General features: G+C 36.0%; 1 long non-coding RNA gene across 3 annotated transcripts in view; it reads right to left on the bottom strand.

Annotated features, from left to right (window-relative positions):
• Nucleotides 1-4,278: 4,278 nt before the first annotated feature.
• Nucleotides 4,279-15,582, bottom strand: part of LOC124100959 (uncharacterized) — a 30,522-nt gene continuing 19,218 nt past the window's right edge. For 2 of the 3 annotated variants that reach the window (XR_006854486.2, XR_006854489.2), the window contains exons 2-4: nt 6,551-6,819; nt 5,291-6,349; nt 4,279-4,691 (exon numbers count right to left, since the gene is read on the bottom strand). This is a non-coding gene — a long non-coding RNA (uncharacterized LOC124100959). The remainder of the gene's footprint in view (nt 4,692-5,290; nt 6,350-6,550; nt 6,820-15,582) is intronic. The other variant, XR_006854488.2, reaches the window with a different exon arrangement.

Raw genomic sequence — 15,582 nt, 5'->3', positions numbered from 1 at the left:
ATGCTTTATTTTCAAAATAAATAAACAAAGGTAAAACTGAAAAATAAAATCCATGATCTTCATCAGTTTTCCCTATTTTGGCTTAGGGAGCAACAGTCAGATAATTGGGGTTAGGTAGGGGTGGCATGTGGTGGTTGTCAAATCTCAGACCAGATACTTCTTGACTGGACATCAATCCATTCCCCTTTGCTGCTGTTCTTCAGTTCTGTTCTGTGCCTTGTAGCTGAAATGCCAGTGTCACTTTGTCTACCAGTTTTGCTAGCTGCGTTCCTGTCTTATTTCCTGGAGTTGAGTGCTCGCTGTTGAATCCTGCCTGTTACTCCATCCATCTGAGCCCGGGGCTCTTTTCTGCCCCTATGCTAGGTCAGTTTTATCTGTCCACCCTCTGCTGAGAGTGGCATCTGGTCTTTCCACTCTGGGCTCATTGCTGTAGCCTGGTTACCTGTTGACAGCTGTAACTGGTGCTGCCTGCCTGCCTGGATGACCAAATATCAGCTTTCCCCTTGATGAACGCTCCCTCATGCCTACCACTTATGGGAAGTTCTACAGGAACTGCAGACAGCCACCACTAATTGTGCGTTTGCCCCAGGACAGGGGATAGTGCAGCGACTCTACAGGCACCATATCACTTGATCTTCCTGAGGATGGTAGGTGATATCTAGGCAGGAAATATTCCTGCTTCACAGATAAGAACATGGAACAATGTGGAGAAAAATAATTGGGGGAAATTATTATTATGCAATTATCATTATGCAATCAGTAAATGGAGGATCTGGAACTGGAGGTGTTTCAGTCCAAACTGGAGGAAACTCCAGCTGGTTCACATTCCAGGGAAGTCCTGTGGCCATGGCCTTGCGCTGGACCTCCCCCATGGCCTGGGCTGAATTCAGTGTTATGGTTTGGCCCCAACCATGGTTTGGGTTAATTCAGGGTCAGACACTACCAGGCTACCCTACTGTAATTGGCCCTCGCAGGCATACCCAAACCCAGCTTGTGAACCGCATGCTCACTTTGCCGAGTTAGGGACTACCAACAACCTAGAGTGGGAAATGTTAGGCACAAAGAACACGCAGAAGTACATTCACATTTGGTAAGATTGATTGGGTTTTGTCCACCCTCCCTCCCTTCATGCCTCCCTTCCTTGTTTTTCCTTCCTATAAGAAAAGCCAAAAAATAAAAAAATAAGTAAAACCTGGGTAAGGAAGCGCATGCCTGTAATCCCTGCTACTGAGAAGACTGAGGCAGGAGGATCCCAAGTTAGAGGCCAGACTCAGCAACTTAGACCCTGTCTCAAAATAAAATTTTAAAAGGACTAGGTATAGAGCACAGTGGTAGAGCACTTGCCTAATTGTAAGAGATCCTGGTTCCATTCCCAGTATCACAAAGAAGCGAAAGAAGTAAATAAATAAAAATCTAAAGTCTCAGAAATCTATATCATCTAGAAAAGAGATGTTTATAGTCTGTTGAAAGTTCATTATGAGAAACTGTCTTACACATTTTATTATGTTAGCAATCTTTTATTCTATGCAGAATTTTGTTAAAATATAATTTATAGACTTTTTAAAAGAAACAAAGACCATGAGAGAAATATTCAGATAATTCACTGGGTAAAGTTTGCTTTATATTTCTGAGAAATAGCTTCTATTTCCCTTCTACTTTAGAATTGGATTTTTACAGATCCTTGACTCAAAAAAATTTTAGTACACACATTGGCAGATCATTTAGAGGAAAACATTAGTTGAGTCTCAATAATTTAGAAATAATGATCATTCAGATAGGAAAAAGGCTGTGAAAAGGTACTCATTGAAAGAGTAAGAGCATTAAAATCATTAGCAGAGACACCCTCAAATCCCCAACAGCCTCCCTCAGACACATACACATCCTCACCATGAACACATCACACACCCAGAGAGACCCAGAAACAAACATTCACAAACACCATTAGGAAATTGAAAGCACAGGCATCTGAACAGTGATCAGCCCAACTGTTTTAAGAATACTTGAATCAATAGTAATTGGTAAATATAAAGATTACGCATTAGATTTGGGGATAAGGTTTTTTTTTAATGTAGAAGTATAAAACAGCCAATCTGATCTATTTAATTATTATTAGAATTTTCCTAATTGATACCACTTATCATTCCATTTATTGGATTTACCTGAAGAAATGAAAAGCCATTAAAAATATGTAGGTGAATTTAGATTCAGTTGTTACCATTTCATTGTAATGCATTCTGAAGTCAAATCTGAAGTAAGTTTAGAACTTTTTGTTACTTTTCCTCTGCTTAAACATAGATAATAAAAAAGCAAGGGCTGGGGCTATAGCTCAGTGGCAGAGGGCTTGCCTAGCATGTGTGAGGCATTAGGTTCCATCTTTAGCAACACATAATAAAATAAATTAAAATAAAATACAAAACAAAGTTTAAGGCAGGGCACAGTGGCACACGTCTATTATCCCAGCAGCTCAGGAGGCTGAGACAGGAGGATCATGAGTTCACAGCCAGTCTCAGCAACTGCAAGGCTTTAAGCAACTCAGTGAGACCCTGTCTCTAAATAAAATACAAAATAGGGCTGGGGACGTGGCTCAGGTTGAGTGCCCCTGAGTTCAATCCCGGGTACTCCCCCCCCCATTTTTTTTTAAAGCAAAATAATTTCTAAACTATGTGATGACATGATATCCTAATCCAGTTTTTATTAAAGTTTTTTTCGACATTGAAATTATTTTGTTTTTCCAAATAACAAAAATATTACATATTAATTGTATAAAGTTCAAACACTAAAAGGAAGGCTAATAAAAAATCAAAATCACCTGTAGTTACACCAGTGGAGAATATTTATTTTAAAAAATTCTACCACATCTGACTTTAGCAACAAGGGACTAACAGACACACTCTTGTGATAAATATGTATATGTATATGATGGTCACTTACTTGGTTTCTGCTCTCTTTAGCATTCTTCTTTTTTATCCTTCCTGTGCTAGTTGGGGTTTGAACCAAGGGCCTTTCACTTGCTAGGCAAGTGCTCTACCACTGAGGCACATCTCCAGCCATTGTTAATTTGTTTTGAGATAGGGTTTTCCTACTTTGTCTGGCCTGGAGCTTGCAATCCTTCTGATCCTTCTCAATCCTTTGGCCTTGGCCTCCTGAGTCACTGGGATTACAGGCATGTGCCACTGCAAACTGGCTGTATGGTGTTCTTTTTTTTTTTTTTTAATATTTTTATTTTTTTTTTAGTATTCAGCAGATACAACATCTTTGTTTGTATGTGGTGCTGAGGATCGAACCCGGGCCGCACGCATGCCAGGCGAGAGCGCTACCGCTTGAGCCACATCTCCAGCCCCTGTATGGTGTTCTTTATCCTGTTTTCTTTGTATCTTTTCCTATTGTTCTTTCTTTAACTTTCCCATTTGGAAACAGTTATTTTGGCCTTTAAACATTAAGGCTCTAAATTTTTCTCAGAGTACCATTTTCCTACACTCTACAATGTATCTTTTGTATAGTAAGTGAGATGGAAGACAAGAATAATATATGTGTAAAATCAATACTGATAAGATACTAAGAATAAATAGAATTGGCACCCATACATCACATCACACACAAAAGTCAATCCTAGGTGGATTGTGAGTTATATGTGAAATACAAACTCATAAAAATTTTAGAAGCCAATTTGGGAGAATCTTACAACCCCAGAGATATAAACATTTTCTTATACAGGAAATAAATATTAAAATCCACAAAGGAGGGCTGAGGTTGTAGCTCAGTGGTAGAGTGCTTGCCTTGCACATGTGAGGCCTTGGGTTCAATCTTTAGCATCATATATAAATAAATAAATAAAAACAAAGATATTGTATCCATCTACAACTAAAAAATATATTTTTATATATTTATTTTTTAGTTATAGGTGGACACAATATCTTTATTTTATTTGTATGTGATGCTGGGGATCAAACCCAGTGCCTCACACATGGCAGGCGAGCGCCCCAACCCCTAAAAAATATTTTTAAAAAATACACAAAGGAGGGGCTGAGGCTCAGCAGTAGTGTGCTTGTCTGGAATGTGTGAGGCACTGGGTTCAATCCTCAGCACCACATATAAATAAATAATTTTAAAAAAATATATTAAAAAAATACACAAAGGAAAAATGGACAGATTGGGCTATATTAAAAATAACAGCATCCATTTATCAAAAGACACCATGATGAGAGGGAGGTGACTAGTCCCAGACTTGGAGATATTTACTAAATATAAAATCATTAAAAAAATTTTATCTTGAACATGTTAAAAGAATTTATGAATCAATTAGAAAAAGACAAATTGTATTTTTAAAATGCTCAAAAGAAGTATATGATAATTTTATAGAAATGAAAGCAAATGGCCAATAGGTGTACAAAATATCTCTGAATCTCATTAGCAAACAGGAAAATACAAATTCATTTTACAACATACTCACAAAATTGGTGAAAATTGAAGTCTGATACTAACATGCATTAACACGATGAGGGCAAGGCAATCTCTCATATTCTGCTGGTATTCGTATAAATTAGTAGAGTCCCTTTGGAGACCAGCTTTGCTTAATGAAGATGCCTGGACATGGCGATGACCTTGCAATTCCACTCTTAGTTATAAACTCTAGAGAAATTTTCTTGTTGGAGGAGGCACTTATGAAAGTGCTTAGAATATCACTATTCCCACTAGGAAAAAAAAAAAAAAACAGAAGCAAATCAGCATCCACTAACAGAATATAGAAGAGAGAGTTGATGGAATAGTATACAGGAGTGAGGATGAGTAAATTATAGCTGAGTTCAACCATATAAAGAAATCTCTGAAACATAATTTTGAGTGGAAGAAACAAATTGAAGAACAGATCTAGCATTAGGTCAATGATGCATAGTTTAAAAACATACACAACAGTATATTTTCTTTGTGAAACTACAAAAAAGACAAATGCTAAATATCAAGTTTAAGATAATAGTGGAAACAGGTGGGGGGAGTGAGTCACAAGGGGTGTCAAAGTGGGAATGTTGCTCTCTTTGTCCTTTTCCTACGCTCCGTGGTGAGGACACAGGTGTATTATTACACCTTTTTGGAGTTTTTTCCCCATTATCTTTTATATCTTAGATATTTTAAAAATATCTAAGTATTTATTTTACATCTGTCCCATATTTATTTTAAAAAAACAATTTAAAAAATAGAAGGAGTGACACTATTCAAGATTGGAAAAAGTGCATAAATCCTCAGACTGTGGAAGTACACCTAGACCCTTGGGGGTTAGATAAAAACAACTTCAAACCTAAGTCATGTAGAGTGAGACTGCAGAGCACCCAAGACAAGGAGAAGAGAGAGTTTGCCTTCAAAGAAACAACTCCATTTCTCTGTTGCAATGACACATCCCAGAAGTAACTAAACAAAAACAAAACAAAACAAAACAAAAAAAAACACGCAACAGAGTCAGGTCCAACTTTTGTAGGAAGTTAAGCTTTAATAATCGTGGAGACCAGGGCTGGGGTTGTGGCTCAGTGGTTGAGTGCTTGCCTAGCACATGCAAGCCCTGGTTTGATCCTCAGTACCACATAAAAATAAAAAACAAAATAAAGGCATTGTGTCCAACTACAACTAAAGAATAAATATTTTAAAAAAAATAATTGGAGAAACTACTTGAAACGAAAAGTACCAAGTTACTAATAGATAATTAGGTACAAAAGTTTAGGTTTACTCAGCAAGATAATAGAAATCACAACAGATAAAACTTGAAGTTAAATACTACAAAATCCTGAAATGTAATATAATCTTTAATTATTTTCATCATAATTTATATATATCCTCAAATATATTTTGTTCCCTACATTCTTTGGTCACATGTTTGATCTCTTACTGTGATAATGACTTCTGAGTATGGTCTTCTACAAAGAAAGTAGAAAGATCAATCAGTCTTCTAAACATAAATTAGTCTTTTAGCCCAGTTTAATCCGCTTGGTTAAAAAAAAAATTATCAGTCATAATGGAGAAAAGTTTATTTTAGCTTCTCAATTCACTACTGGTCGTGGTGGGAGAGTCCTCCGATAACTCCAGCCCTTTGATCTTACCGTCAGGGCAAGTTGGTCAAGGTTGACTGGATTTCACTGCACCCAACATCCCTCCCACCCCTACCTTGCCAGAGCTGTTCCCAGCAGTAAGGTGTGCCAAGAGCACAGTAGAGCCAAGTCACATGGCCCGTGACTGGGAGTAGAGCCATGCACCAGACGGATTCTTCTCCTCGAGGAAGATGCTGATGTTCCATGGGGTCCCCCAAAGGCAGGTTCTCCATGGGAACTGGTGGTCCTAGAGCTGCAGGGTGTTGGGAGATTGGTACCTGCAAGAAGAGTGACTCTGGCTGGTAGGACTCCACTCCTCTAACTCTCCCGTGACTGTTGCTCCTTCCTAGATCTTGAAAGGATCCACACAAATTACGGTTTCTGAAGCTGCAACATTCATTGTGGCAAGTTGGGCTGGGCCAGGGATGACAGAGGAAAGGCACTAATAAGACAGCAATAATAGAAGAACAATGATTTACCTTAACTTTTCCTCTGCAAGGCAGGGCCATGGAAAAGTGAAGCAGAAGGACTTCCACTGGTTGGCTCTGCCCTGGTCTTCCCTCTCCGTTACCTCTGCCTGTTCCTGGGCTCTTGTCTGACCTGGGTGAGGTGTAAGCAGCAGCTCACTGAGGAGACTTTATCCTTTCCTCGGTGCCACAGCAGGACTAAGTCCATGTAACTCAAGAGCGAAGTATCAGCAAGCCCATCTGTCCACAGATCTAAAAGCTCTTTCTCCAGTCAGACTTATCTGAAATAAAGCCAATATTGTATTTTAATTTTCAATACCTTAGATATTTTCTACTCCTTCCCACATTTCTTTTCCCACATTGATTCTGAATTTTAAAAAGGAAGAGAAATACTAGATATGATATATTCTATAACCCTTATAATAAAGGCTCACTTGGGGACATTTTTAAGAGTAGGAGAAACAAACTCTACAATAAAGCATGGGAGAACAGAGAATAGAATGATTGTTTAATTTTAGTCTTTTTAAATATAAGTGAGGTATATTTGAAACTTGGGAAATCTCCAAAATAAAACTCTTCCAAAATACCCGAAGGACCAAAAAAGGTAACAACTTGAAGTAGATATCAGGGAAAAAACCTCTCCCAAATAATAAGAAAAAAAAGTATGGTAAATAAAAAACAGAAAATAACATGGTAGAAAGAAGTTCAAAATCAACAATTCTAATAAAGGTGAACATTGTATTCACCTGTTACAACATAGAGATTATCTGAATTGAAATACAAATTCTACCTATAGCCCTTAAAATTCCAGGTAAATACTAAGCAAATAAACATGTTAATACAATATTAATTATATTAAATATAATTTAATGCAATAATATTCAGTATATAAAGGGACATTGTTTAATCATAAGAAGAAAAATTAGCAAGAAAACATAACAATCCCAAACTTGCATAACCCAATAACATGGCCTCAAAAATACACAAACAATGATTAAAAAAAGGAATTGTTAAGTACCCAGTCATAGTAGATATTTTTAATACACATTTCTCATAAACTAATATATTAAGCCAATAAATAATTAGGCAATATAAAATGTCTTCAACAACACACTTCAATGGTGCTTTCTAATGAATGTATATGGAATCTTTCCTTGAATAATTAGGAAAAAAATAATTGATTACAATCTAGTCACAATGAGTACATCTACAAATATAAAGCATTCATTATGTACAGTTCATGTTTCACATCACAATGCAATACAGGCAGGAATTTTAAAAATAAAAATATATTTTAGAAATTCTATCACCTCAGAAACTAAAAAACACTTTGTGATAGAGTATATGATAAAAGGACAGCTAGATAAATAAGAGATGATAAGATCACACTATAAAAGCAATTTCATAAACTGCATTTGTCATTTAAAACTATATTGTACATTTCTTTCCATATCAATAACTATAGATCCAGATCATCAATTTAACAAGTGTATGGTATTTCATTGCTCAAATGTACCATAATTTATTTGCTGTTGAACCATTTCAGTCAACACTATGCTATGTGGTGAGACTGCTGGCCATCCTTTTATCCTTTCTTCCCTTATTTCATAGTAATAAGATTTCCAGTTTTGAGCTGGCAGATGCTGTTGGGAATAGGCTTATTTCCCAGATTCCTTTGCAGTTAGTTGTGGCCATGTGATAAATTGAAATGTGGTATGAAACTTTCAGGAATCTTCTTTTTTTTTATTAATCTTTGTTAATAAAAAATTTAATGCAATAATATTCAGATTGAACTCAGTGCTGCCGCAGTCCGGCTGCAGCAAAATAACCGGGGTGGTGGGTGGGGTGGTGGGGGGGGGTGACGAGCAACTTGTGTACATTGATACAGCAGGAGTGGGAGCCGTTTATTGTAGGACAGGAGGGGTATATATACATTCCACACAGCTTATCTAATTAGCATAAACTAAATACAGCAGTCAACCAATAAGGAATCTCCACACTTAAGGGCTCGCTGGCGTTACTTCAGAAACCACTCCCTCTGCAAAATGCCAGGCGCCATCTTAACTTGTTTATAGACCTTAACACAGTGCCTCACATGCTCGAGGCAAGCGCTCTGCCACTGAGCCACAAACCCAGTCCCTCAGGAGACATTCGTAAAGAGAAATGTGCCTTTATTTTCCCCAGTCCCCTTCAGTGATGGATGAGACACTTGGAGATCAAATTAATATCTTGGGCCACAAGGTTGGATCCTTGTGGTGAAGAGATGAGGACCCAAGCCAGAGGCACTGGGTTGTGGTTGACCCAAGAATGCCATGTTTGCCATGGAGTCTTACGTTTATTTACACAGCCATGGAATAGATTTCTACCTCATTTAAGTTATTTGGGATTCTCCTGGATAATGTCTGTTTTCCCAAGTATTTTGCTATAGTGATCACCTGCTGTAAGCACTCTTGCGTGCATATATTTCCCTACTTCTTCAAAAGGAACATAGAAGTGAAAGAATATATTCTTCTAAAGACTTTTGAGATTATTGTCAAATTTCACTTCCTAATATTATACCACTTCACTCTTCCATGAGGAGGGTATAAAATGTTTCCACTTTTCCTTTCCCACTTAACCCTAGATATTATTCTTTCCTGCTTTTGTCACAAAGATATGATTACAGTTTTTTCTTTTTTAAAATATTTTTTAGTTGTTGATGGACCTTTATCTTATTTATTTGTATGTGGTGCTGAGAATTGAACCAAGTGCCTCACGCATACTAGGCAAGTGCGATACCACTCAGCCACAACCCCAGCCCCATGATGGCATTTTTTGATAGCTAGTATGGCTAAACATTTTTTTAAATATGTTTATTTGCTATTTGTGTATTTTTTAAGCTCCTTGCTCATTTTTATATCGTCATTCATTTTTTCTAACTGGTTTTGAAAGACTATGTATTGAGTATTTGACCTTTTGTCTCTTACTATTAAATATTTTCTTCACGCAGTTCATTGTTCATTGCTCTGCTTTATGACATTTTTGTCATTATTATAATTATCAACACATCAATTCTTTTTTTTAATTTATTTTTTTTAGTTGTAGTTGGACACAATACCTTTATTTCACTTATTGATTTTTATGTGGTGCTGAGGATCGAACCCAGGGTCTCGCATATGCAAGGCGAGTGCTCTACCACTGAGCCCAACCCCAGCCCTATTCTTAAAAGTTTTTTAACACATCAATTTTATCTCTGGTGTTTATCTGGTGGTTCATCTGTGGGGTTTCACGCATGCACAAGTAGGGTTTTAATCAAGTTTGCCCTCCCTTTGTTCTTTCCCTCTCATTCCCTTCCCCTTTCTTCTGACCCCTCTAACCCCTAGTAGTCCCTCTTCTACTTACAGGGTTTTGTGTGTGTGTATGTGTGTGTGTGGGGGGGGGGATTGTTTTTTCTACATATGAAAAACCATGTGACACTTGTCTTTTTGTGTCTAATTTATTTTGGTTAACATAATGTCTTCCAGTTCCATCCATTTTCCTGTAAATACTGGATTTCATTCTTCTTTATCCATTCATCTGCTGATGGGCACCTAGACTGATTCTGTGTCTCAGCTATTATGAATAATGCTTCATTAAACACAGGTATGAAGGTGTCTCTTTTGTATACTGACTTCATTTCCTTCAGATATATACCTAGGAGTAGTAAAGTGGGTTACACTGTATTTCTGTTTTTAGTTTTCTGAGGACCCTCTGTACTGTTTTCCACAATGCTGTAGTGATTTACATTTATATCAACACTGTATGTAAGGGTTCTTTTTCTCTAAACCTTCATCAGCCCTTGTCATTATTATTAGTTTATCAGCTTTTGTGACTGAGGTGAAATCAAATCTCAATTTACTTTTGATCGCATTTCCCTGATGGCTAAAGATATCAACCATTTTTCCACATGTTTATTGGCCATTTGTTCTTCCTCTTTTATGAAGTCTATTCAGATCATTTGCCCATTTATTAATTGAATTATTTAATTTTTTGTTATTATTAAGTTTTTTCCTTATATATTATGAATATTAATCCTTTTCTAGATGCTTGGCTGGCAAGGATTTTCTCCCACTCTATGAGCTGTCTCTTCACTCTGTTGATAGTTTCCTTTGCTGTGCAAAAGATTTTTTTTCTTTTGTGATACTTAGAATTGAACCCAGGCTTCATACATGTAGACAAGTGCTGTACCACTGATCTACACCTCAGCCTTTATTTATCTATAGTTTGAGACACAGTCTTGTCCAAAGCTGGCCTGAACTTGGGATCACCTTGTCTCAGTCTCATGAGTATCTGGGATTATGGGTATGGGCCACCATGCCCAGCATATGCAGACACTTTTTAGTTTGATGTAAACCCATTTGTTAATTGTTGTTTTTGTTTCTTGGACTATTGGAGACCTATCCAGGAAATTATTGCCTGGGCCAATATCTTGGAGCATTTTATTCCAATATTTTCAAGTCTTACTTTAATATCTTTGATACATTTTGAATTGATTTTTGCATAGGATGAGAGGTAGGGGTCTAGGTTCAATCTCCTATGTGTGACTATCCAGTTTTCCCAGCCCCATTCAGTACGATGTTGGCTATGGATTTCTTATAGCTTTTATCATGTTGAGGCATGATCCTTCTATACCTAATTTTTTCAGGGCTCTTATCATGAAGGGATATTGAGTTTTATCAAAAGCTTTTAGCATCTGTTGAGGTGATCCTGTCATTTTTATCCTCGAGTCTATTTATGTGCTGAATTATGTTTATTGATTTGCATATGTTGAACTGTCCTTTCATTGATGGAATAAAACAAGTTTGATAATGGTATATGATCTTTTTAACATGCTGTTGAATTTAATTTGCAAGTATTTTACTGGTGGTTTTTGCATTATATTCATCACAGAGTCTCTCTTTGTTCTTGTTGTGTCTGTGTCAGGTACTGGTAGCACGATGACGTTGGCTTTGCAGAATAAGTTTGGGAAGGTTCCTTCCTTTTCCATTTGATGGAACGGACGGAGAAGCATCAGTATGAGTTCTTCTTTAAAAGCCTGGTAAAATTCTGCAGTGAATCCAGGTTTTTGTTTTTTGTTTTTTTGGTTAGGAGGCTTTCTGTTATTGCTCAAACTAAATTGAGATTTGATCTCACCTCAGTCACAAAAGCTGATAAATTAATAACAGTTTCACTACTTGTTATTGATCTTTTTTGGTTTTTCATATCCTCTTGGTTCGATTGTGTTAGATCATAGATCATATGTTCCAGAAATTTGGGCCTTTCTTCTAGATTTTATAATTTATTTACATTATTCCATATATTTTTCAGGATATTCCCTAATGATCCTTTGAATTTTAGTGGTGGCTGTTGTAATGTCTCCCTTTTCACCTCTGATTTATTTATTTATTTTAATATTTATTTTTTAGTTATAGTTGGACACAATGCCTCTGTTTCACTCATTTATTTTTATGTGGTGCTGAGGATCGAACCCAGTGTCTCACACGTGCGCGGCGAGGGTTCTACCACTGAGCCACAACCCTGGCCCCACCTCTGATTTATTTATTTGGGTCTTCTCTTTCTTTTGGTTAGCTTCGCTAAAGTTTTGTCTATTTATCTTTTAAAAGACCAGCTCGTGGTTGCACTGATCCTTTGTACTGATCTGTTAGTCTCCACATCATTTATTTTTTTTCTGATCTTTTGTGCAGAATTTTGAAAAAAATTTAAGTATTCTTGTTCCTTTTTATTTTCTCTCATTGGTATCAACTTTAGAAAGTCCTCTTCTTTTAACTATTGTAAGAAATATTTACCTATAATATCTATCAGTACCTGTATTTATTATTTTATTTTTATTTGACTGACTTTGGTATTGTCTACTCATTTGGTGTTTGTTTTGCTATATGTAGGGTTCTAAACTTTTCTTCTTCCAATTGGTTGACCAAATGCACTCTTCAATATGCTATCTTTTACCTCCTGATTCAAAATGTTGTCTTTATATATGTAGATCATTTTTGAATTCTCAATTATACTCCAATGATCTTTATACATCTTTTCCTTTACCAATTACTATATTATTACTTGAGTTCTTTAATAGCATATAATAACTGGTATGATATATTACCCCTAAAAAATCAAAAATAAAAATTATCTCCTATAAATAGTAATTTACCACCCAAGATGAATTTTAGAAAGCATTTGAACAAAGCAATGAAAAATATCAATCCACTACAACTGGGATTTTGATTTGAATTTTGGTAGAATTTTAGATTAATTTGCAAATATTTGACACTTTTTCTTCATTGACTCTTCCCAAAAATCTATTTCTTTTTACTTTTAAATTAAGTCACTTTCATCTTTATGTTCAATGTTATTAAGTCCTTGAGATTAACTACATCATGAAGTTTCTTGTAGATGTTGATGGTTTTAGTGAGAATGAGAAAGTCATAAAACACCTTTACCATCCAATGTGCTCAGAGTTCAACAAAGACAATTAAGAGAGTTGACATAAAATCCTAGTAAACAGAATTAAACTCTCCAATACTTCAGTACTGTTAAGTACACTGCCTGTACTTGCATCCCACAAAATTGGCTGGAAGGACAAGTGACAATAAAAGCAGAATGGAATTGATCTGGAATGGTGAAGGAGAGGCTGAGAGGCATTGCAGATGGCAGAAGCAGATTTGGACTGCAGAAACAAATTATGAGGCAAATCCACATGTGCCCTAGGCTAGTGAGGATAAGATGAATGTGCAATAATTTTAAAAAGGGAAATTAGGGAGAAGGAAATCAATTGTTTTTTTTAAAAAAAAAAACCTTTCAATTCATCATGAATCAGTAACACAGATTTTTATATGAGCAAAAACTTGGACCAATTATAATCTCTAAAAATGTTTCTGAAGTAAAAGTGATATTTAAAACAATAATTCTTGATGTAATAAGCAGACAACTTTAGAGTAAGGAGGTAATTACCAGTTTGTTTAAGGAATTGATGCAGTGATTTATTTAGAAATTTAATGTATTTACATATACTTTTTTTGTAAAATAGTATTTATTATGTGCCTAGCATTGTGCTGCGTAAAGATGACTGTGTTTGCATCTAAAAATCTATTTTTACAAGGCCTTCATGACAGATGTCTCATGACACCACTTACAAAGAGGGAGATGTTCCCCAGGTACTTCTGTACTTTGTTCAACAGAAATTTAACTGCCCAAGTGGATGCTTGATTGATGTTATTCGATGATTAATGCAGCAAACTCCCTACTTTACCCTCTGTGGCAGAAATCTCCATTTAAGCCCTTGGGATATGTAAGTGCCTCATTTCTTAAGAAACTACAGTGAGATTAAGGAGAAGGGAAGGCTTCACAAAGCAATTAAGAAGAGGGCAGTTTAATCCATCCTCCTCCTTATTGAAAAGCCGCTTCAACCAAGGCATTACCTGCTAAAATAAACTTTAATCTGCAAAGGAGTTTACAAGAAAATTTACTCAAATAAAAAAATAAGAGGAATAAATAAAACAGCTATCAGGACAACCTTTCTCTCTCTCTCTCTCTCTCTCTCTCTCTCTCTCTCTCTCTCTTTTAGTCCCTTTTCAGTGCATTAAGTCTAATACCAGAAAATGTCATCGAAATAAGCATTTCTAAGTGTATCACAGATATTTTTCAGCCTGTAAAAGCCACTCTCCTGTAGCATGAATATTTCATTTTTTCTCAACTTCTAACTGACATCTACATGATGTGAAGCAAAATACTTTTGATTCATGTTGTTGCTGCTATTTAGAATTAGAAGCGTTGTTGGAATTGGACCTACCTTACAAAAGAGAGTTTCAGAATATTTACTTAATTTTGTGCCTTCCATTCTTCTCTGCCTTCCCCTACTTATAATTAATGGCTGCAAAGAGGGACAATGTGAGATGAGAGGAAAAGGGAAAAAAATGCACACTCGCAACACACATACACACATACACACATGTACATACACATTGAACTTTTGTTTTTAAAGCAGACTTTGGCCTTCAGACCTGGTGGTGATGTAGATTTCCTTATGCACCTTCTCCCACCTTGGAGTCACCTTAATCTCTCTAATCAAGTCTTAAAAGGAGTCTCTCCACCAGAGATGCTGTGAAGGAGAAAAGAAAAAAAAGGCTCTGACGTCATTCCTAATCTTGTTCTTGATCTTGGAGAAAGCAATAGAAGGTGTGTTGCTGTGAAGATTTCAGGATATTGAAAGAAAATAGCGACTGCATATAGTTAAGAAGGATATTCATCACTAGCTATAAGTTATTATAAAATAATCCATTCTCCTAGCATCTGACACACAAGCAAACAAAACAGAGCAACCAAAGCAAAATGAAAGAAAAGAATGGTTCAGACCAGAATAATGTACAAAGTAAAAGTACTTCTGACTCTCCCACTAAACAGCTAAATATTTATTCATTTTAGACAAAACTATTTCTTTTTAGCACAGAACAAGTATCGTGGACATCTTTCCCTACAGCTCTGTTCCCTTTTCTAAGCATCTGCGTGCAAACACAGATGTGTATTACATGGAAGAGACCAGATCCTTACTGATGAGACTTCAGCTGGTTTTGGCTATTTACAACAATATAGCAAGGATTTTTTTTTTTTTTATCAAGTGTGTAAAAAAAAAGTATAGGAGAAAATTCTAAATGGCACTGGAAGATCAAAGGATGTGTTATTTAAATTTACAAGTAAAATGTATGTGTTAAAGTTTAATACATCCTGCCAAATTGCTCTCTAAAAAGGTTGTATCAATTTACACTCTTACTGAAGGTACCTGGGAGGGCAGATTTCCAAAACACAACAAATGTTTTCCTCTTTGGTAATATGAAAGAGAAAAATTCATTTCTCAATTTTAGAAATTTTCATTTCTTCTATTATAAATGAGTTTGAACTTTGTATAAGTTCATTGGTCAGCTTCCTCTCCACCTCAACACAAACAGAACTCTATTATTTTTAAATTGGTTTGTTTACTTTTTTTTATCAATATGCAAGAACATTTGGATATTAAGGAAATAACACCTTGTCATATG

The sequence above is a fragment of the Marmota monax genome, unplaced genomic scaffold (genome assembly GCF_021218885.2).
Source record: "Marmota monax isolate L192 unplaced genomic scaffold, Marmota_monax_Labrador192_F-V1.1 WCK01_AAM20220418_F8-fsc00164, whole genome shotgun sequence".
Classification (NCBI taxonomy): Eukaryota; Metazoa; Chordata; class Mammalia; order Rodentia; family Sciuridae; genus Marmota; species Marmota monax.
The sequence above is the reverse complement of the archived record's forward strand: the minus strand, read 5'-3'. Positions and strand labels throughout refer to the sequence as shown.